General features: G+C 39.2%; 1 protein-coding gene and 1 long non-coding RNA gene across 8 annotated transcripts in view; one reads left to right on the plus strand and one right to left on the minus strand.

The window, feature by feature from the left end:
• LOC111253232 (uncharacterized) overlaps positions 1–23,506 on the plus strand; it is a 141,922-nt gene that overhangs the window by 48,478 nt on the left and 69,938 nt on the right. Inside the window, exons 4-5 of one of the 7 annotated variants that reach the window (XR_015320673.1) lie at positions 212–308; positions 829–2,695. The exons of the other annotated variants lie outside the window; for them this stretch is intronic. The gene's annotated coding sequence lies outside the window, so the exon portion shown is untranslated. Of the gene's footprint in view, positions 1–211; positions 309–828; positions 2,696–23,506 lie in introns of those variants that run through there. 7 annotated transcript variants of the gene reach the window in all.
• On the minus strand, positions 1,254–8,988 carry LOC147758451 (uncharacterized). Its single transcript, XR_015320687.1, has 3 exons — positions 8,718–8,988; positions 6,134–6,519; positions 1,254–2,383 (listed from the first exon to the last, which is right to left on the minus strand). It is a non-coding gene; the product is annotated as an uncharacterized LOC147758451 (long non-coding RNA).

Consider the following 23,506-nt stretch of genomic DNA (forward strand, 5'->3'; position numbering starts at 1 on the left):
TACGAAAAGCTCATGGCTCTATAGCATGCGGGTTGATAAAATGAATGACTAAATCTGAAGAATCTGATAAGAGATCGCGATACTTCAGGTATTGCGTTTATTGCGGAAGGCGTTTATACAGATCCCTCTAACAAAAGCCATGCTACAGAGAACTTCTCAATAGTGAGGTACGGCGCCAAAATCATCTGAAAGTCTTACCTTTTTGCTGCAGGTAAGGCTTGGAATCTTTCATTCTCCAAATCCGAATCCCAAACAGAGCTCTAAGATGATAACCCAGCTAAAATTTTCCATAAAGGAGGAAATAAAATGTAAGTGCTTAAAGAGTGAAGTCAATGAACCAAGAACATATCTGTAAATTTGTTAATCAATTAAATGATGTATTAACTTTATATAACTTTGAAATACAACAGTAACTTCAATAGATACCTTTGATAGAATTATAGTAACTAAATAAAATAACATATTTTTAGGTAGTAGGAATTTTCTAACTTTTTGCGCAGCTCCATTTCAAAAACCAGACAGTACGAACCGCGCATGTAGGTCCTTTAAGTACAAATACTTAATGTACATATCTAACCTAAATTGAAGCTTTTACATCGCATGGATCGGCTATCGAGAGTACCGTCTTAGTGGCTGGAAGCACAAGATCTAAATATAACTCATTACTAGATATGGGAAACAAACTATCGTTAGATGTTCCCAGAATAACTCAAAAACATTCCGGCCTCTTCCTTCCAATTGAAGAAACAGCCGTGATACAACAGATTTTCTAATGCTGAATCGTTTCGTTTACTTATTTCTTGCCGCGTTTGACGCTGGCCTGTCCAGAACATACAGACATCAGTATCAAAAATGTGGAAGGTCTATGTGTGCGCAAAATATAGGCCGACAAGCTGTAGCAGTAGAAGAAAATTCGCGGAGGCTACCGTTACGGTTCAGATGTAGAAGAAGGAAACTGTTCGTGTACGTGCGGTAGGTTTCACGTACCTATAGTAGTAGACACCCTGAAAAAGTAATAATGTATTTAAGATGCGAACGCCACAAAAAATGGCGGGCGTAGTGAGGATCTACACAGGACTAACAACAAAAACGGTGATTGAACGTGTGTGTGTGGGAATGGTAAATTTTGAGAAACATCTTAGTCTTACGATGCAGTCCTCAGTTGAAATTACGATGAAGTTATATCGTTGATACTCATTATCAGAGGCTGTATTGCAAAGATCTAAATCTAATTTATTGCATTTCGACTGAGATTCTCAATACAGTCTATTTACAGTTTATTTATTTATTTATTTATTTTTATAGTATAATATTTTGTTTACCAATAATACTTAATAGTTTAGCAGACTTTTATCGAATCTGTCAGCGGGCTATCTTCACGAAGGTTACGGATACTTCAATAACGACTCGGCTTTCCCTATCTAACATACACAATCCACGTCTCCAATTCAATTCATTTAGATTTAGCACGTTTGTTTAGCCGGAGTCATGGTTCGTGTATAATATGCTTTCGTATGGGGCGATGTTGTTTCACTGCCATAAAAGTCCTTTTTTTTGCCAACCTAATATGTGTACTGTTGCTGTTTGTTTACAGCTAGTGCATCAAGCGAGAATGCATGTTTTTAACTAAGTCCCTCGATGCATTTACTGGCATGAACGAACGTTCACAGAGGCATCTACGTTACCCATGCATGTACTAGGTTACAGTCTTTTTTTTTTTTTTTTCATTTCTAAAATGGGCTTCAACAAAATGTTTCTCAGCAGAGGTACTTTTGCTCTGCGCATATCAGTTAATTAACATTCTAATGGCCATATAACGACAACGATTCGAAAGGCAACGGTACGAGAATTCTTGTGCTTATCTTTGCGTGGAATCGTCCGCTTAGAGGAAATCAAGTAGCAAGCATGCCATACACGGCAACAGATAGATAGCATCCGAATCGCACAGGCCAAATGTATGCAGTTCGCGTAGCACCAATGTATGGTCGGATAGCTGCTCCTGACATAACCTGCTGGGATCCTTCAGTCGCAGTATCCGGCCGAGTGACAGAATTGATATGGTAAAAACGATAATAACGTCTGCTGTTTGTACTAGGCGGGAAAATCGCTTTAGTGATCCCCTTCAAAATAAATCAATTTATTGAGGCAGTGCGTAACGCCCTCCAGCTCATCCTTCTTGATTAATAGATTGATGTACGCATATATAGATCACCGACGGTTCTTGTCAAATTTACAATTTATGTGGGCCATTCTTTCCTGAACCAGTATCACGTATGTACTATAGTGTGATGTCATATAACACACAAATACTTTCCGTCGTAACGCTCCATCTTCATCGTTAAGACGTACAGACCTCTTCCTGTAGAGGCGACAAAAAAGTCAACTGGAAAACATGAAATACGTATGGTTAGAGAAGTTACTTAATTCTTAGTGCAATGGAAATAGAAATTAAATGTACACACATTTTTCACTAACTCACGTGAACATAGATAGATACAATCGTGTGCTTTGCAGATCATTAAAGTTCCCTCAGACCTCATATTTAATGTCGCTGAATAAACAGTGTACTTAGAACCGATGGTCCGCGGACTCGTTTGGAAGTTAGGTGATGATCTAGGGAAAGTACAACAATAAGTAATAAGCACTTCAAAACAAACAAAAAGTTACATTTTTAATATTCATATTTCTGTTTATTGATTCCAGCTGGCTCAGGCCTTGCCCATGGCATCACCCACTCGGTGTGATTGTACACAGAATAGTATTTATGACCACTTATCCGATTCTAAACTAGCGGAAAAAGATCGCTTTTTTCTGAAAGTTACACCTCGGATTAGACGAAACACGGTTTGAGCCACAACTAGTTATCTGTTGACACTGCCTTATGTATTAAACTGCGAATCCTATCTCTAATAAAAGCTTTGGTAGACATTTTATGGCAAAAAATGCCCAAATTTCACGACCAACTAAAACAAATATGAATGCTATACGAGGTAGGCTCTCATACGACGAAAAAGGTAGGCTTACTAAACAATTTATCAAAGACTTTGTGAGGCCCGGTGGATAACTTTTTAGGTCCACACTTTTTCGAAGACTTCATTCAGTAATACTTGTTGGTGTTTACATAATCTGCTGCAGTTCGTCGCAGAATTCACTTCTTCTGTACAGCGTGCTCTTAGCGTCATGGATTGGTTCGAAGCAGATTAGTATATTCACTTTTACTCGTTACATTGGTTAGTGAGCTAGGCTTCATTGTGATACGTGGAAGAAAAAAAACCCATATCTTACAGTACAAGTCCTCAGAGAGTTTACTTGTTAGCGTTTCCTATTTGAACATTGCTGATACAAACTCTGCAATCGACATCGTCGTCTCTGTCGCCTGCGTTGCTGACCCATCCTTCCTTGTCGTGTCTTGTGTCCTTTACCATTTCAACTCTCCCTGTGTGGGTTTGTTCTCGCCTCTCTTTGTCCTTCTTCCAGCTCCAACTGGGGACAGAGCGAAGAGGACAGAACGAACCGGAGCGGTGTCGCCATAGCGATATTCATGGGAGAAACGTGAACTGTGTGTCCCTCGCCATCCGTACAGCTCGCCCCTTCGGTTGACTACTACGATGCGCTTTTGCCCTCTTGTTATGCTTTTGCGTTCGAGAGCCAAGTTATCTCTCATTTTATCTCACTCCTTCGCACTCCCACTAAGTTGCCTGCTTGACGGCGAGATCATCGAGCAGTTTGGTCGGTTCCCCAGCTCCGACGCCCTCTAGATATACCCGGCGGTTCTGCCTCTCAAATTTTTCCTAGCCCTGCCAGGCCTGCCACACTCGCCACATCTCAACATCAAACAACACCTGCCTCTAAAAAGCCTGCTCCACTTCGCATTAGGACGATTCGTTTGCCATTGTGCCTCAATAGCTCCTCTCTGTGCAATAGATTGCCTTTTTTTGCAAAAAGAGAGGTGCAACGAACGGAGGAACCCTACGTCTAAAGAGGTTAGCTGGACAACTGAAAGGAACGAGCGAAACGGGGTCCTGCGACAAGAACGCGGGTGGCAGTCGGTGGGGTCGGAGTACGTCGGCAGACATCACGGCGCCTGTCGCCCAAACCAGAGTGGAGGCACGCAGAAGGACAGACTACGATGCCAGCTACGATGACGTCGACAACGCTTGCTTCATGGTGTTTCACCCACTTGGCCATCAGCTCATCTAGATAACCATAGACGTACTGTCGCAGTAAAGGTCACACCTAGGCTAACCGCACGCACTTTCAGACAACCAACTATTAACAAACCGCCGGCACTGAGGCAACATCAAACGACGATGGTCACCGCCGCTAAACTTCCGCCGCGTTGAGGATCTGTGGTAACGCAGTAATCGAGTATTTGAGGGTATTGCCATACCCGAGTGACTTTCTTTACCATGACAATCATATTAAACGTACGGCCTATTCGATAATTAATAAAAGGACGATGAAACCCTTGAAAGTAAAAGGAAATCTTCATAAGAAAGAAGCTACCCACTTTTTGTGCTTTCCAATAGGTTACCAGTGATAATGTTGCCAGTATTGATTAATTTTGTCTCAGGATAACATCCCCCATACGGTATTTAAATATGAAGTAGTGGTGAATTCCACGACTATGACTCCAGTATACTTACCATTATACAAGATGCAAATACTTCCATAATAACACGATGAAATAAATATGATAAATAGAATTAAATCGTTTTCCCACTGATCGTTTTGCCTAGACGTTTTAAACATCTTAGGCCAAAGGGCTTAGGATTACAATTTAGGCTTAGAGAAAATTAACTTTATGAGCTTTCTCGTTCACTGATATTTAGTGTTAGACGCCGATATTTATATTTTTCGTAATCTTTACCATGTTTTTAAGCAAAAGAAAGCGGAAAAGAATAGTGAATAAGTCAAACAGTAATGTTAGTAACAATTAACGGACCGGTGATGACAGTGATGTGCGCAAGAGATGATTACGCATCGGATCACATTTGCTTTACGGTATCTGTCTGGTTCAGCAAACAGCGCTAGTGCATGGTAAAGCACGAGCCCCGTGCCCGCAGCTGGGAAAATTGCATACGATAGTGGTTGTCTAATGCATATGGGCCCCTCTGTTACCTGATGAAGCACAATCATCACGTTCTAGCAGTCCGCACTTTGCCAAAACGGGAAGCATTAACTGCTTAGAAGATAATTCCTGCTAATGGTTCGGTACTAATATTCACAGAGCATCATGCACTTGGACGGAGGTCTTCGGAAGATGAGCAGTTTCAATGGCAAAACTTCATTAATCGAACAATCCTTAACGAGCGGTGTATCCTCGTGAGACCCAACTTAACGATGGGCAAAACTAAGTAATTCCAACTGTTATACTTTCGAATATTATCCTACACTATTAATTAATCCTTTTTTCGTCAATCGATTTCAGGTGGTGTATTGCTTGATACAGTGGCTCATAGCGGCAAATGCGCTAATTAAAATAGCCTAAAAATCTTTCAGCTTTAAATAATAAAAGCTTTAATAAAAAAAAAAAAACATTTTATTGAACCGCCTGGGAGGTATCTATAAATTAGCTTCTCGTTACTCTAAAATATGACACTCTACTATACATACATACATACACGTAGCGTACATATAGGTGTTTTTGACGAAATTATTTAAAATGATTTAGCTTAGTCCAGTTGTTTTTTGAAAATGAAACCCGAAAAGACTTTACCCTAGTTAATTTAATGGGAATATTAAGCCCTTTCACAAACTGGGGGCTATAATTGACACAGAAATAATTGCTTTTTATGCTTACAGCTAATTGCTATCTTTAGGGCACAAGAGTAATCCTGGCTTATAGTTTTTTATGGCGTGCTGAATCGGGTACGTGTTCAATACGCCGAAAATTGTCCATGAGACAGAAATTAATCACAAATACTGCACTGATTCTGACAATGATTATAGAACCACGATGTTATCAAACCTCTTCTGTTAAAGCGTTTCTTAAGATATGCATGTATCATTCATTTTTTCGTACGTTATTAATGCATACTACATATTACGTATTAGCTAGAAACGTACTGGCTAAAATCTGTCGGTTTTATTCTCAGATGCGATTTTCATAAACTTCCTGTAGAAGACTTACCTTAACTAGGCTTAGGTTTGGAAATATACAGCACTACTTTCGGTTTTTTTAGTCGACTTGTAAATTTTGTTATTAGGCCGTGTGAAGATTAGTGCTTCGTTGTTAATAATAAGCCTGACGAAAGCACGAATAGAAGCAGTTCGCGGATGGTTGCTCTGAACAGTTTATACCAGCATAGAAAAGTAACGAAGACTTAGTCTCTCTTATCTTATTGAGTGGTTCTTGATGCGAGTGTCGCCGCGATACCCGACGCGATATTTGTTTTACATCCAGATTGCCGTCATCGTTTATTGTACCGCTGTGCCTTCTTCGTTTAGAAATTGGGTCGGGAAACGTACAACTACAACGCGTAGGCGAATCATCGAGGCGGGGCCGATGGAGGCAAACTAGAGAAAAGAGAAGGGAAAGCAAAAAACATCGAGAAAAAGATTACCCTCTGATCTCGAGTACTATCAACAGATGATAATAAGTTCTATCATTATCAAGCAGCGCAGCTGCAAAATGCCATTTTAACTCAAAAAGTTTTCCAAACAGGGAAAGATCAAATGTACAGATATATTGAAATAGCCATCTTGTTTAGCCACGAATGTGGGTGGCCCAGTTCTTTGTGTGTTTATTCTATATTAGCAAGTATTTCTCTTCATAAACACTTTTGCTTGACGTGTCAACAAAACATACTCGTTAGCCACTAAGTCAACTGAACAAGCTGGTCGTGTCGAGAAACCGGTTAACCCTGAATTCTATAGCTAGATTTATGTAGAATAGTTTGTGATGAATGTCCACTTTCTTTACATAGGTCTAAGTTTAGACTGCAACGTATAAGATACAAAGGACCCTTTAGAAACGTTTTTTGAAGTCGAGCTATTAGGGTAGTATTCACATCAAATCTTGCTTCGCCTCTAATATAATAGTAAACGCTACGGATGCTTCATGAAGCGTATAACAGTGACTCTTCCACTCGCTTATGAGCCAAGCAATTGTATCTATCGTTTTACATATGTTTAAGCAGACTTGTGTAACGGTCACTTCTCGCTCAATTTTAATATTGAATTAAAATTAAAGGGCTGCTTATCAGTGGTCCTACCAGTCATAAACAGGCACACCTGTCCTATCGCTGAACCAAAAAAAGATAGCCTGTATGGCGTGGATTTTTGTTAGACTAACATAAGGGGGATCAATTAGCAAAATAGATGCTAGAAATTCCTAGGGAATCTAGCGAAATTTGTGATTAGAAACTCGGTAAAGTCTGACCAACTGTCAAGAGGTTTTCTAGAACCATATAAAATATCACATTACCATCTAATAATACGACATTTTCCATTTTTTCTTTTTGCAGATATGTATGAGCTTCTACATGCTTAGATGAGAAATTGATTTTGCTAAGCGTGCCCCTTATGCATAGTGTCAGGCAATGCATTAGCAGATATCTCAATGATAAGGATCATTAATGGGGCATTAAAAATTATCCGCAATAGGGAATGCTATTAACTATACCAACGCTAATTGCAGTTGAAGAGTGATCGAAAACTCTGAATTTTGATTCTATCTTGTTATCAGTAGCTTTCTTAAAATCATAGGGTATACAGGCGTTAGGTTTTTACGTTTAAAGTGCTTCCTTGAGACAGAAAGTTCGGCTATCACATTATCTATACACATGGGTAGACTTCGATTCTATTCGGGATGAACACAGTTGTCCTTCGGCTTATGCAACAGACTTTCATAGAATAAAGCTATAAACTATGAGCTCTTACAGAACGGTTTTCCTTGTCATAAACTTGTATATGTATCATAGAACAGATTTGCCTCAACTCCCTGACAAGGATCAAGGATTTTGTAGATATGGGAAGTGTCGTTTTTCCTTGACAGGGCACGTGCATAGCTTCTGGAAACTTTTGAAAGGAGTCTGATTATTGGTTATTGCTCACCAACATTAGAATTCTGTCCGGGGAAAAGAACGTATGAAGTGGAACATTTACTGCAGTAAAAATGCATAACTGAATAATTCCATAGCAATATTTTGTGCTTAATGAAAAATACAGAAACTAAAGAGCTTTTGAACACTTAAAAGCCCTCTCTATACGACGAAGGCAAATAGTAAAATACGCCTTATCGTACAATAATATGATTGCCTGCAACATTTTCCAAATAAATAGAAAAATTATTTTGGAAAATATCGAAAGTTGTCGCTGCCTCCCGACATACACTACTGGATAAGCTCACACACAAAAAGAGGATGTTGTAGTTCAGATTACTTTCTTTTATCATTCTATATTCGATAATCTTTATACAGGTTGCCTACATTTATATGGAGTGCTACAACTTTTGCGGGTCAATATCAGAGTTTATGTGTAAGTTAACTGTGCCACTAGAATAGAGAGCCAACTATAAGAAAAAACTCTATTTAACACTGTTCTGTTTTGAAGAGTCACATTGTATGTAATCACATAAAGCGATAGCTGCATCGAAACCGCATCCCAGTAAAATGGGCCAGTTATCGACCCATCAGTTATCGCAGAAAACGGGCTCACTGCGAAGATTTGTAGGTAATGATTTATTATACGGTTTATAACAAAGCGACACTTACAGGTCTGTCCGTTCTATGTCTGAAGATCGCAGGCCAGATGGTCGTCGAAACAATTATAAGTGAAAACAGTGTCACTTTAGTTACTGCTATGTTATCCTGATAAGGAATGTAAGAAACACTGCTAGTAGGCGGAAGTAAGGGTAGCCATAATTCATTTTCCGTGGAGGTATCTGTTACATGTAAAACGTTAGAAGAGCTTGGTCCAAATATGGCCATTGCCGTACGCCGATATCATCCGCAATTGGCTAGCCGGCGTCTATGTATTGAGCAAAGCGAATGGCACTCGAACGTACGCGTGTCTACCAGTGTGCGAGCTTCGTTTCGGTGCACGTTTTGAAGTGGTCTAAGAGAGAGAACGAGAAATGCATATGGGAGAGAAAAATACGAATGTATTAGTCATAAGCAATATTATGATTCTGAACATCCCCTACACTTCGGACAACGACAATGATATTGAGAACGCTGAAGGTCAGACAAGGTATTAGGTTATATATCACAAGAGACGTTCGCCATATTTTATGTATGGTATTGAAATATAACTTAGCTGACCCACACGCCAGTAGCTTGTAAAGTGCTGAACGAGCTAATTACTTTTGTTCTAGCGAAAGATTCGTATAGAGTAAAAAAGTTGAAGCACTGTTTAATGTTTTTAGGCGTTTTGTACTACGATAACCGTTACACCGATAAAGATGGCGTTTGTATAAAAGGCCATTGCTACATATTTTTAAATAGTTAAAGTTATACGAGAAAAATGCTTTTTTTTGTATTATAGCACACACGTTTACCTAAATATTTCCTTCCGCTTTGTTTTATTGCATAGATGGCCGCGTGTCATTGACTTCGCCTTTTTTTCTTTGTATACGTGCTAACTGATAATGTATACTTGATTCATTCCAAAGGTGAGTGTTGCTGAATTATGAGCAACTATTATATGTGCCATGCTAAACTCGCTTCATCCACGCATCCTCTATATATATACACAGATGTATATATATATACATCTGTGTGTGTGTGTGTAAAATTAAACCTATTTTTCCGTTCACCCAAGTTACGTAATTACCCATATTAATATATATTAGGTATCTCTATATATATATATATATATATATAGTGTGTAGATATGTTACATATTAGACATATAACGAACAATTAATCTTTGATGCGTTCCCTCCACTAGATTATACGTTTCCTTTATGTCATCTATGAACATTTCATGGTGAAAGTTAGTTTGACTAGTTAATTTGATTTTGTCAAGTGTTAATTTCTTAGCAAAAAATCAAGTTAGATCAAAAGCAAATAAGTTGAAACATGAATTTCAGTGCTGGCCTTATCAGGCGTCTTCTGATTTTGACGAGCTTGACTTAATTAGGAGCAGAACACTAAGCGCGAACCTCTTAAGAATATACGACTGCTTGGATCAGATAGAGTGAACGTTCTAGAATTTCAGTGTTGATTTTATATTAAAGGCTTTATTAGCAGGGCGTAACAGTACCTCGTCGAAGGATCATTCCAAGATTTGCTGTTGCAACGTTTAACGAATTAAGTTAGCTGATGGCAACGAAATAATAATTAGCTTGCTTATAACTGAAGGAATTGGTAAACTCTGCTCATTAAGGTTCCTTTACATGTTCCGATAAGTTTATTGGTTGTTTTAAGACGGAAAACGTTGTCAGCCAGTCAAGCAATCAAAATTAGATCGAGACACAAATCTTTTACAACCGGAGTGCTACGCATCGTTTCGTGGTACGCACATTTCAGCTTAGATCTGTACCGGTGCAAATATTTGAATAAATAAGTTTATTCTATCTATCTATCTAGGCCTAGTGTGGATGAGCCTTGCTCAGCCATTAGATGAGTTATGCACTCGAGTCGAAAAAAAAGTTGATTCGTAAGTAACCATTCAGTTTCGAAGGTCCTTGTAGGTTTGTCCTGGGAGCGCGCTCTGCTACCACCTAAAATTTAAACCAGCCCGTAGACCATAACTGCTTGAAGCTTTGCTGGAATCGAAGTCATTGTCATAGCAACGACGAGCACAACATCGCCGTCCATCTCGACCGTTTACATCTGCTTGCCTTTACCACTGAGCTTGCGGTCTAGACAAGCGATATCGAGTAACGTACGAACGACAGAGCACATTGTCTGTATCCAAGCTAGATCGTCGTTCGTTACTTCGGTTATATTTGGTGTTATCAACGTGTCATGCTTGTTTGATCTGCTAAACCAAAACTAGATGGGGGCGCCACAAGCGAATTATGTCCAATACGACAACTGGCTTCTCTCTCTGCTGTCGTATCTCAATTTCTTAAAGCTTAAATGTTCGACATGAACTTCAGAAGCGATCCAAAATATTTCAGTCTAATTGGAGGCTATGTTTGCGGTAGCTGATGTCCACCGAAGATATTATTACTGGTCCTAGAATGCATCATGCAGCGGAGCAATACAAACATGTTTTCCTACTATGCACCACTTATTCGGCATCAAGTTGCGTTTCGTCCTTTCAACCGAGGCGCGATCCTTTCTTAAACTACATTACACTTTTAATATTCACTCATAGTCAACTCTTCTATGCTGAGGTATTTAAGCTGCCGAAACAGAGCTAAATGACGTTTGTTTATGGAGCAAGCTTTATATTATGTCATTGCATTGTTGCGAGGTGTTTATTCTAAGGTCGCTAAGCCCTTGACCTGAGTGGGATTTAATAAGGCTGTGCTACCCTCTTTAAATATCGACTAGACGACCATCATGGCAGCGAATCCAAGAGGTTTCGCTCTACGTGTCATACGGGTGCATACTCAATTGGCGATTTTTCCACTTTTTTGTTATTTACAAAAGCAACTTCATGCTCCATACGAGATCTCTAGGAAAGTTAAAACTTTATTAATATGGGTATAGAAAAGATAAGCGGGGCAGTTTCAACTCTTGCGAAGACACAACTCTGTTTGAGGGAAATGAAACTTGTCCACTGGGTGCCTGTTATTGTTTATGCTGCTATCTCATTTATTTGGTTCGTTATACCATGGTAATGTTATCAGAGTCACAGTAATACAAGCGTGTGTGTCTGTCGATAATATTTACGTTCGCTTGATCAAATCTGTTTATATTATATTCAGAAGCGATAGACAAACTCTTGAGGAAGATCTCCGCGTTCGTTATTTTGGGCTAACTCAAACGGATGGAATTTGTTGAAGGGATAGAAGGTAATAATGCAAAAGTGCAAATTTGACTTTCTTGATTTTAGTTTAGAATACGCTTTTCACACTTTTGTCAAACGCATATGGGTGCATAACCTTAGGCCTTTGACTGATCAAATGGAGCTCGAAAAACGACTGGGATGAAAACAGTGAAACTATTAGAAATATGGCATTACAGATGTTTCGACTCAATTCGATTGATCTTCGTATGTCCTTTGCTAATTTTTATGACTATAACCTGCATTGAAAATTTAAAAGGCTGCCGTCTCTCATTGACTTTTTTCGTAAAAACCACTAATGGATCCGTACAATATGTATGACTATCCTTTGTGTGAACGATCCGTGCATCGACTTGCTTCCCAAGAACATGTACGTGTATATCGTCCGTGTGTGGCGTGAAGTTAAAGCGTCGTGTGAATTTGTCTCAACATGCGTGACCGGCAGATTCAGTTAGGGAAATGAGGTCATCTGGTAGCGGTGACCTGAAGGTGGCCGCAGGGTTCGTAGATTCGTGAGTTTGGCCTGAGCTCCTCTCCTCGTTCTTGGCTCAGTACGGTAGCGGTTTGCTGGCTGTTAGGGGACTCAGCTGAAAGAGGTACGGGGAAGGAGGCATCTGCGATGATAACAGCGAGTCAAGAGGCCCTCACCGCGTCCGTTTCTACCACTCTTGTTGGCCTACGTACGTACCGAGCCTCCGGCTTGTACTGGCTTTAACAAATCTTTTTCAAAGCAAACGCTCCACCCTATCTGATGCCCAAATTAGAGTTCAGAGACACCTCCACTTGGCTCGTGGCTGACCACATCTCAAGACTGTGTGCTAGATTCGTAGAGAGGATAGAATCGTTTCCTTTACATCTGCCATTTTTCGTTGGTTTTTGCTAAACAGCAATTCGAAGCACGACGCTTTTAAGCTGGAGCGCTATCTACTAACTCTAAGTGTAGTTCGAGTGTAGAACTTGGGATTTTGAAATGCGGTTCCCTTTGAGATTCAGGCGACGGCTCAGACAAGCTGAGCTCAATATTGGTTATTTTTTTGATCTTTCGTCTGGTTGATAAACTCCTTATCACGTCAGTAAAATAACTTTTTTTTGAATGCGCTTATCTAATCTATACAACATGAAGCTCTACGCAGCCTTCTGTTCTTATTGTGCTCCTTTAATGCATCTTTCATCCGAGTATTTAACTAGAGCAATTATTCACCCAACCTGTTATCTGACACGATGAAAATAGGATTTGGTACTGAGGACTGCCGCTGCTCAATATCGAACACATTTATAATTATTATCAGTAAAATAAAAATTCAGTATGATAGTCAATGATACTACAATACTCTATTTATAATAAGTTTGTTATATAGACTTTATATGAGGCAAGAAATGGTTTTGAAATCTACCGTCTGCACATCTTGCGATACGTTCACTTTATATATCCAATAAATTCAGTAAAATGAATTTGGCGTGTGCCGAAAATAAGACTTCTCTCCAAGGAAAACGTTTCATTCCTTTTTTTCTTCTGCATAGCGCCACTCACTTTAATTAATGAATATATAGTTCCTATCGTTATGCATAACCAGCCTTCAAAAACCATCCACAAAGACGCACGCTTCGACGGGCTCGAATATAATGGTCGTAAGTAAAACAAAGCGGTAGGTCAAACTAGTGCAACTAGTCTGTCTCTGCCTTTTTCCTCACTTTTAGTACCTCTTGCCCCATTGTCTTTTCGAGCGCAAATGCGCGGAGATTGTTTCCAAAATGAAGGTGCCAAGCTCGCGTTAGTATATATACAGAAGTGGCACAAGACAGTTAAAGAAAAAAACTATGAAAATAGTAACAATATGGTACGTACGTCGCTATCTAGCACAACGGCTTTGGTAGCCGGCCGGAGGGGAATAACCTGGAAAGAGGGGATATCCGGCAGCTAGAATATCTGGTAGAATAAAAACTCAAAAGACCAAAACAGGATACAAAGGACTGATGGTCCATTTCAAAAGAACAGGACTAGCGACAAGAAGATGTTGCTTGCTTGCTTGCCCGCCTCCTACATAGTCCGCTTCCTCTATTCCATTTTAATTGAACCAGTAAGTAAGTCGCTTTTATTTTACTAACGACGTTACGCGTACATCCCCCCGCTAAAAATCCAAATCATTCACGGATATCTGGTGGCACTAGAAATCTCAAAAAACGTAATAAGGCTTTTTCAAGTCGATGCGCGGACTCGGCACAGGACGAGAACACAGCCGATCCACGTTCACTCAATGTAGTAACGACTACCGTGCCGTTCCTTGGCTTCCTTCTCTTTTATGTGGCGCAGCTTTATCGACTACATGTAACGAAGGTAAGCGAGGATCGAGGTGGTCAGTCATGTGATAAAATCCAAATCTAACACAGCTCTAGCCATTGTCTCTTTGAAAAGTATAAACGATCTCGTCTGTTAGCCGTGCGTACACTTAAGCACAAAGAATGAGCACGTTTTTTAACCTTTAAAAAATACAGCTATAGTTGCGACGCCGCTCTCCAGCTCGTCTCCTGCAATCCTTTATTCAGCTATGCATATATACACATATTACATACAATAACCTAGACATCAATGGGAAAATTATGCCGTGAAGCGCTATTTTACACTTGTTAACGCTCCGTTATTTGGAAAATAGATGTCAACAGGCTTTATTATAAGGACCTATCACAACAAATTTAACAGAGTATAAAGAGGGCCCGATGTATATAATACGTTATACCTCACATGGGAGAAGGACACCCAGGTAGTCCTAATGCCATGGAAGCTAAATTCGCTAGAAGCTAGATTCAGTTCACCTAGTGTATTGTTAGCTTTATTAATAACCAAGTTGCAAAAAGAAGTGAGTGCGTACTAACATACGCTGGATTTCAACACTACATTGCTAAGGGGTTTATATAGAGATAATGATGGAAATCTGGATTTCAACTCTTTAATCAAAATAAGTTACTCTATATGTAAATATCTCTTAAAAATGTCAGCACGTTCTTAGCGAATACTAATCGTTATTTTGGCTAGAAAACTCCTCGCATATAACAGTTGTCGCATATTTCTGTTATGCGAGGCCCTAACAATTTTAATTGACTGGCTTATCCAGAGACAATCTGCGTGTTAATATTTTTTCATAGAATAGATTCAGAATAGATAAATCTTGCTAGTATAGTAGAAAATCTACAAAGCTGCAGTAAAGTAAAAAAAGTTAGTAGAAAACAAAGAAAATATACCCTCTGAGAGTGCGTTTGTCGTTCTACATGTCCTGCTTGAAGGCCGTCCCGCGGAGAATCTCAAGTTTTCAGGATTACAATTACAATGTTAGAGCAAAATGAATACGATCATCTGACCTTAATCATCTTTCTACCGGATTTTTTGAGGGTTGCATGATCTAACTAATTTCCTTATCGGCGCATCTAAATAGTATAACAACAAAATTGGATATTATTACACATGCTTTGATTGCGTGGCCTCCTATATGTAGTTTCTTCATCTATACATCGGTAGTAAAAGATGCTTGCCTTTTTAAGGCATGAAAAGTAATTACACGAACCAAGATAGAAATAATAAGCAAGTTGAAGCAAACGATGGCCCCATCTAGGGAGTAACTAAGGCATGGCGATGAAGTCTGGTATTGTCGTCAAGCAACTAGGCTGCGGGCTTTGGACTGCCATGCGAACGGCCCACACGTCCCTTGAGAAACTCGAGATAGGAGGCTCCGTTCATTATTAAATTTTGGGCGAATATCTCATAATAGCAGATGCCGCTGATGTCCATTGGAGGTATTAGCATCACTTTACGTGCAGATCTTCACCACATTGCCACCGACCTCGATTTCTCTTCAGAGCAACGCCATTCTCTCGCCTGGTTTTGTTACCAGCTGGTGGTAGAGGTTGAACCATGCCTCGTCTATGCTGATAACATGCTCTAGATGGATTTTTTGTTGGTCCAAGTTTTGCAAGTTGCACGTAGAATTGCACGAAGAACTTCAACTGGCCTGGACTATATTGACGGGGGACCTATTTCCTACTCAGCTTTCGCGTGTTCTGTGTTTGGGTCATGACTCAGTAACACGTTATAAGCGTTATAAATGGATGCCTAGTTTTGGCCGACAGAGCCCCTAGACTTTAAGGTCTGCTTTTGTAAAAGACCTGCTCTCTTGCAATAATGCGTTTTCGTCCTTCGAGTCTCGACATGTGGTCATCTTCTTGCTACTTTTTAATACTTCAGTCTCTGTTTTTAGAACGTGTACACCATTCACGTACTATGCCTTCGTTTAAGGTTTCCTTGCTTAATATCATCATCATCATATCCCTTCAATTAATTTCCGCAGCGCTGTGACCTTTGAGGACGAAAAACTTGATTACTGAACGTAAATTTTCAAGACTAAAAAGTGCTTTTTTGCTGGCCCGGTTCTTCTTAAAATAAACTCAATTGGTTTTTTGGACTGGAGTATCACTAGCCGCAGTTTGCCTGCTAACGGCATATAGTTCAAAACTCAATTAATTTTAAAGTGCGCCAAATTTTCTTCTGACAGCCTTAGAAAATGTATATATAGAATCCATTTGTATGCCCGTAGTTTTCTCATCCCAGAAAGCACTTTTTGATGGTGATGGATTAGTTGCCTGAATTAAAAATTAATAATAGTAACAATAAATTGTGTGCTTCGCCCCGAAGCACCGACGTATGGTTGAAGCTTTTCCGCGCTTAGTTTGGCAATCACAAGGCCTCTAAAGATCTGATATCTCAGGTCATCGCCACCATTTTTCGTGCACAATTTTGTAACATCTGTCTTATTCGCGTCTGCACCCAAGACATCTTTCAGTGAGGAAAAGACTACCACCAGCGAGTCAGAAGCGCACGTGTGACTACGAGTCGTAGCGCGTTACTCAGCATTTTCCATAGCAGCGTCCAAAACCTTCTCAAACACGAGAAGCAGTGAGGCAGTTCTAAGTCGCAGGGGCTAGGCTATGGAAAACCTTAATCCGAATCAATTCGATAATATTTAGCTGTGTATTTACCTTGCTGCATGTTGTAGAGGTCCAAGAGCGTCTAAAGAATATTTCTGGTTTGGGCAGCACTCGAGCTGATCTCTATTTTAGTTTGCACTCTTACCCCCAGTATTTCCAACAGAGCAGTTTTTTGTGAAATTCAAAAAATTGTCTCGTATCACGCGTGTCGTCCGATCAACAGCTTTTAGTCCTAATTCAGCTGTCCAACTTATTTTTAACGTGTTCAGATTGTTTTAGAAGTAATAATAATTTGGCTTTTTTAGTGAATAAGAATAGTTGACATCTGCCCTCTTAATTCTGAGCTCGTAGTTTCCCACTTATTCAGTATTACTTTAATTCATCCCGATTAAATGAAATACGTTTTTATGCTGTGCCGTTAAGTTCGCCCTACTGTTTCTTACATGTTATTTTTATTAAGTTTAAAACACGGTTTGTTTAGCTTATATATTCCATTAGAATGCTTTTGTTTAATCCTTTCCTATTACACTATTGTAACATCGAGAAACAGTGCAAAAGGCAAAGGCATATTTGCTGACCATGTTCTTTGAGAATTATTTAAGCGGTCCTTTCGTAACGGGGCTTCGATGTTTATTACCAACAACCTAGCTAAAGTCAGGTTAAAATATATTTTGTACCAAATATACGTGGAATCTCGCACTTCGCTTCGAGTAAGAGAAGTGTGTTAATCTGAGCCTAAGTTTAAATTTTCCTATCATAATGAACAATTATTTTGTTTTTAAATCTGATCTATCTTTCAAAAATCAATTTAAAATATTATAGATCTTTAAAAAAGGTTGACGTTAATCTATCCGGTAGGATAAACCTGTTGGAATATGGTTGTGCAGATCTCTAGTAAGCAAAATTGAAAAATACAACGTTTGATCTTGATAAATTTTTCCGTTTATACAAAATGGAACTTTGTTTCCACAACCTTCTAAATAAAATATATGAATTATGAGCAATAAACAAGGCATCTTAGTAAAGCTGGGCATTTCACAAGGGCGCTAAATATACACGCCTCGAGAGTCATGTATGTAGTTGCTGACCAGTACATGTTTTATTTCTGCGAACTACGTTCAGATGGCTGACTCCGTTGGAAACTAACACTTCGACGAACTTCACACTGGAGACTCGTTCAGCTTCGCCGGTCGCATCTAGCTCCTCCTAGATGTTCAAGGTTTTTAAAAATCACTCTGAAAAAAATAAGAGACAATGGTTCAGCTGAATTTCCACTATTGCCGTTGCTTTAGATAGGCCTACGATCATCTTCGTTTAGCTTTGCTGTGTTAGCGCCTGCTGTGTTCGAAGGGCATGAGCGAGACCCTTTAGATGGGTAAAACCATACTAAATCAAGGACTCCGTTAGCTAGACGTAAAGAAAGCTGTACGGGTGATCAGATCTTTCGCTTTTCTGTTGATGTATGCTCATAAACGATCAGAGAACGCTGGCGACAAGGATCTATTCTGAAAAAGCGGGGTTAGGCCACAATTTTTGTCACGCGGTAAAGTTGCCGTTTATTCCCTTCGCAGCGGCTACAGCAGAAGCTATAAATGAAGTAATAGGAATATACCACAAAACGTATGCAGCTATTGTCTAACCTGCTACCATACGCATCCGGCGTAGATAAAGAAAATACTGCTCCTATATAAGATCACGCTGGGCTAACGCAAGGGAAAGTTCACCGAGTGAAAACACTGGGAATTTATCTGAATGGAATAACAAAAAAATCGACAAACCGTACATGTGACATAGGACATAAGAATATATATATATATATACATATTGTTTTAAGACTTTGATTTGAAGACTTTTAAGATTTTTGTCACCGAAAAATTGACCTATTTAAGTTAACCGAACCATTGTCATTTAAAAGAATCGTACATTTTTAGTCGAATTATCACAACAGACCACCGCATTGTTCATCGTTACCGAGAGCTGAAATTTCCCTAAGCCATGCTCGTTTTCGTTCTCCAAAGTAGCCTTGTAAGCTCTCATCATTTGTTTATATGGCCCTTTTGGGTAGTGAAAAAGTATAAAAGAATAAACTATTACATATAGTTATTGGTAAAAGTGTGCTAACTTAAAGACTTAATTACTGGTTCTTCTCTTGTTCAAGAAAAATACAAAACACAATGGATAATGTTTAAAAGACGTAGATGTCAGTTGCAATAGAGAAGTTCTCATACGTTTACAGGCCACGCGTTTGTCGCTCTAGAGATAAAGCGCAGGCCACAAACACTCATGCAACATAAACTGATACATTTCTCGCAATAAAGTGACCGCCGCCGCAACATCTAAGCTAAGAATCCATGGCTACCGTTTGGGAATTATTTGATTTGTGATTACAAATTTTCCTTTGCATTAAATGGGTTTTTGTTAAGCTTTTTAGTTTCTATATGTTGCATGCATCTAACTTCGACTGCAGATAGTGCAATATAGAACTTCATAGACCAGTAGATTTAAATACGCTGTGAAAATAGAAGAAAAATTATTTTGTGTGCATCGCGGAAGTACGAACCTTTCACTAATAAACTACAGCCATTAATGACGCTTTTTATAGAAACTAAACATTTCGTTTATTCTTTTTTATAGCAAAATTTATAGCACGAGCGAAGATTTCAGAGCGGAGCAATGTATGACGCCCCGTAATATGTTGCTCGGGACGTACATATATATAATGGTGCAGAGTTTTAAGTCAAATATTTTCGGTTGATGAATAAAACTTTAATAAGATAATAATCGTTATGAGAGATATTCCCTTTTATAGAAGAGAGCTTGATATATATAGCTAAAAAGATTATGTACATTATAAACTTAAAAGTAATTAAAGTGCACAGATGATATAAAATGAAATCGCGTTTAAATTTTGGCCTAATTTTAAATTAACGGCCTGCCTTCTATCCAGATACTAGCAAAACATTGCCAATAAAAAATTTTGTTTATCCACGGTTACCACATCGTCTTAGGCGACCATTTTTTTTGCGGACTACGAGACCATTTTGAAACAACAGAACAACATTAAAAAACGACGAACAAGAGATACGAGCTTATGCCTCTATTAGACCTATGCATATTAGATCTATGCATTCAAAAGATCTATTTCAAGGCGAAATAAAAATTATCGATTAATTTGATCGATTCTTTTTGGAAAATTAAAAAATATCATTGCAACTAAGAATCGCTAAAGCCATGCATTGTCCTTGTAAGCAATGCAGTAACTGTGTAGGTCCGCATCGGCGACGTCGGATGAGCAGATGTGGCTTCTAGCTAGGACCAATATACGCTGGGTTTGTCCATAAAACACCATTAGTTCGGTGACTGCCTGGCATCCAGCAACATCTTTCCACTAAAGCATCGATGCACCAAAACGCTATCAAAGTGTCTGTTGAGAAAGGCTGCAACGCTGACGAAGATATGGCTTTAGAATATTTAGAAACAGGTGATTAAATACGGTAGAGTCCTTTGCGAGGAACGATTCAGCACTAGCAGTCAGTATTGTGAAGATTTCCTTGTCACTTTGCGGTAGCCTTTTCGAGTGAAGCAGATGCTGGAAGAGTTCGTCAAACGGATAAAGACCAAACGCCTGAACAACGATACCATTTATCAGTCCTGTGCAGTGAAGGTGTCTCCAAAACAGACAGGAAGAATAAGAGTACTCGCATTTTTTGCTGTCTAACACTGATGATAAAGAAGAGTTAAAGAAAAATGAGATAGAGAAAAAAACTAAGATTTGGACTTTATTTATCATCGATGGTTAACGAAGTATCCGCGCTCGTTCGAACCGTCGCAGGACATTCTTCTGCATTTGCGAGTTCTGCCGAAATTGATGTACGCTAATGCTAAGGATATTATCTCAAATTAGAGTACTGCTGAAAGGAAGTTACGGAAGATAGGGTTAGAACGTGGGTAAGACATGAAAACAAGATGATAGACAGAAACGGAATTAAGTATGAGTCATTAGACTAATGGAAGTATAGGATGAGTGGAGTGAAGTAGGTGTATAAGAACGAAAAAGAAATGAGGTTGGGTTGAGGGAGCGCCACTGTCGTCGTGTTCCGTGTGGTGCCATGACGGTCGCTGGCTGTCGCCAGACCTTACTAAGACGTTGAAAAAGCCGATGAAGTTATACAGATGGCCTTGAAAAAGATACGCAGTGTAAATATGCTGAAGAGGGGCCACTGGAACGCCGGAAGAAACAGCAAATTAGTGAGCTACAAATTGATGGCTGCATGGTTTAAACGCAAGCTGATGGCTGGCGCGAAAAGGGAGCAACAGGAGTCAATATTCGTTCTACACAATGCGCATCAAAGGCGATGACAAAAGGCGTTCAGAAGAGATGAAGGAGTATGATTAAAGGAGTCAGCTATTACTACGCTACGACGGCACTTACGGCAACCGCAAGTAAAATGCACAATTTTACGCATAGGAACAATTAAGAACGCTGTGATAATGTTGTCGGTAATTTGCATGAGAAGTGAAGCCATGGTCACTGCTTCGAATTCGTTATTTAGAAACGTCTGAGCAGTTAGAAAATACTTTTTTAGATTTAACTTCTGTAGCGCGCGTCCTCTGTTAACAAATGAAACTTTTGTTTTTAACAGTCGTATCGCTAAACTTAGCGAGCTTCAAACCATATGTACACCTGCGTATTTTATGCCATATTCTTTAATTTACTTTTAAGATAATGGCATAGGTAATAGTCACTAACTGTCCGTTAACACAGACGTATAGAGCTACATTAAAGTGATTTTACTTAAGGCATTGAACGAAGCCATTAGGTGCTGATTGGGTGTTTTTCGCAAAAAGCCGTATACGTTAAAAACAGTTCGGGCTATATACCCTACTATTAGGACTTAAAAAAAAGATAGTGATAATTTCATTTGCATCCTCGTCGTAATTGTCAAGCTCACTATTAGATAAATTTTCTCCAAACTACTTGACTGTTCGCCTTTATGCAATAAAACAAGTTTGCAATCGAAATTTCCTTCGGTTAACCCTTCATGTCCTATATTTGTATACTTACAGTTGTGGCCTGTAAGAAAGCTGTTACTATATTTACACATACGTCTACGTAATAATAAAATCCTACTTAAGGGATATATATGAACCAACTAAACGTATTAACATTCCGCACGGATAGCAACATCTATCGTTACTCAACCAACGTTTCTATAGCCCAACTATGGCACAATAACCCCAATGTTTGGGATTAAATGGATGTCGGCTGCTTAGAAACCGTATTACAGATATAAAGATGGATTTTTTAGAATTGTTGCTGGTAAATAGTTTGTCAAATAATAATGCTGCCATCCGTTTGAATCACGGCCTCATTATTTTACAAACCGTGTGAAAGCATTCTTGTTAATATCTTCGAACCCGTTTTTAGTAACACCAGTCAGCGAATCAGAACCTGTTCGAGTTTATTTCGACAATACGCCGAATACATACTAATTCAATGGATACAAATCCGAGGTGAAATGATATAATAAACCGTTCTTCTAGAAAATGCTAGCATGTTTACTACGTCAATTATGTACTAATTCATTGGGTGTAGGCGAGAAACATCCTTTCTTACGATACGAAAGAACTAATGTTTACATAGCACGCCAAAATAGCCACTTAAGATGTTACCGCGATTTTTGAAAAGTGCTAACCCATCCAGACATAATATTCATAGACGGAGTTATGGAACTTGTGACGGGGACACTGGTTGAAAATTTGATATTGCCCTATTGATACGGACTACTACTCCGTGTTTGTGAGAATCTTCAAGGACAGCAAAACGATAAGGGCTTTCGGTCTTACTATTCTCAAAGTGTTGCTGTCAATAGTATAAAACTCATACATAGGGTCTTCATAAACAATTCAAGTTAATGGCCTACCGTCCAGTTACTCTGTCAAGGCGCGCAACGAATTAACAGAAGCGTCAAAAACGATTTTTTTTTATCTTTGAAATTGATTTTGACTGCCTACAACGAATTTCCTGTTGTGTTTTTCCTGTGCTAATGTCTAGGGATTCAACGGCCGCATATATAGTCATCCTGTGTTGAATTCGGATGACAAAGGCAACTCGTAACTTCGATGGGGCTCGTGCGCCGCGCAGAGGTTAGACAGCAACCGATAGTTGCCTATTTTTCTCAGACGAACTTCCAATCTTTCGATATGGTAAGATTGTAGTTCTGTTTAAAGACGAATTAATTTCGGTTTGTATCGCCGTGAGTCAGTATGTGTTTGTAAATACGTACTATACTCAGACCCAGACGTGTCTATCGGAAACTTCAGGCAATGCAAAGTGAGTCTAAATCGGGCCAAGCCTCATTTAGTTAGGAATGCCTCCGATAAATCTATAAAACGGCTAGGGCTATATAGAAGCATGATCCTATAAGGACTGCAAAATCCGCAAAGGTTCCGCGGCTGTAGCGCATTTAGCCATGGGTGGGTAAAATATTTCTCTCTATGTCAAATAAAAACACGAAATTTCGAGGATATCGGTACGCAATTGCGCCAGCAAGAACGACAGGGTGAATTTTCTGCTAATTTACGACTCATTCAGCGCACTATTCATTTTAGTGCTTCTGCTACG

This window comes from Varroa destructor, unplaced genomic scaffold (assembly GCF_002443255.2).
Source record: "Varroa destructor unplaced genomic scaffold, Vdes_3.0 BEIS01000001.1, whole genome shotgun sequence".
NCBI lineage: Eukaryota > Metazoa > Arthropoda > Arachnida > Mesostigmata > Varroidae > Varroa > Varroa destructor.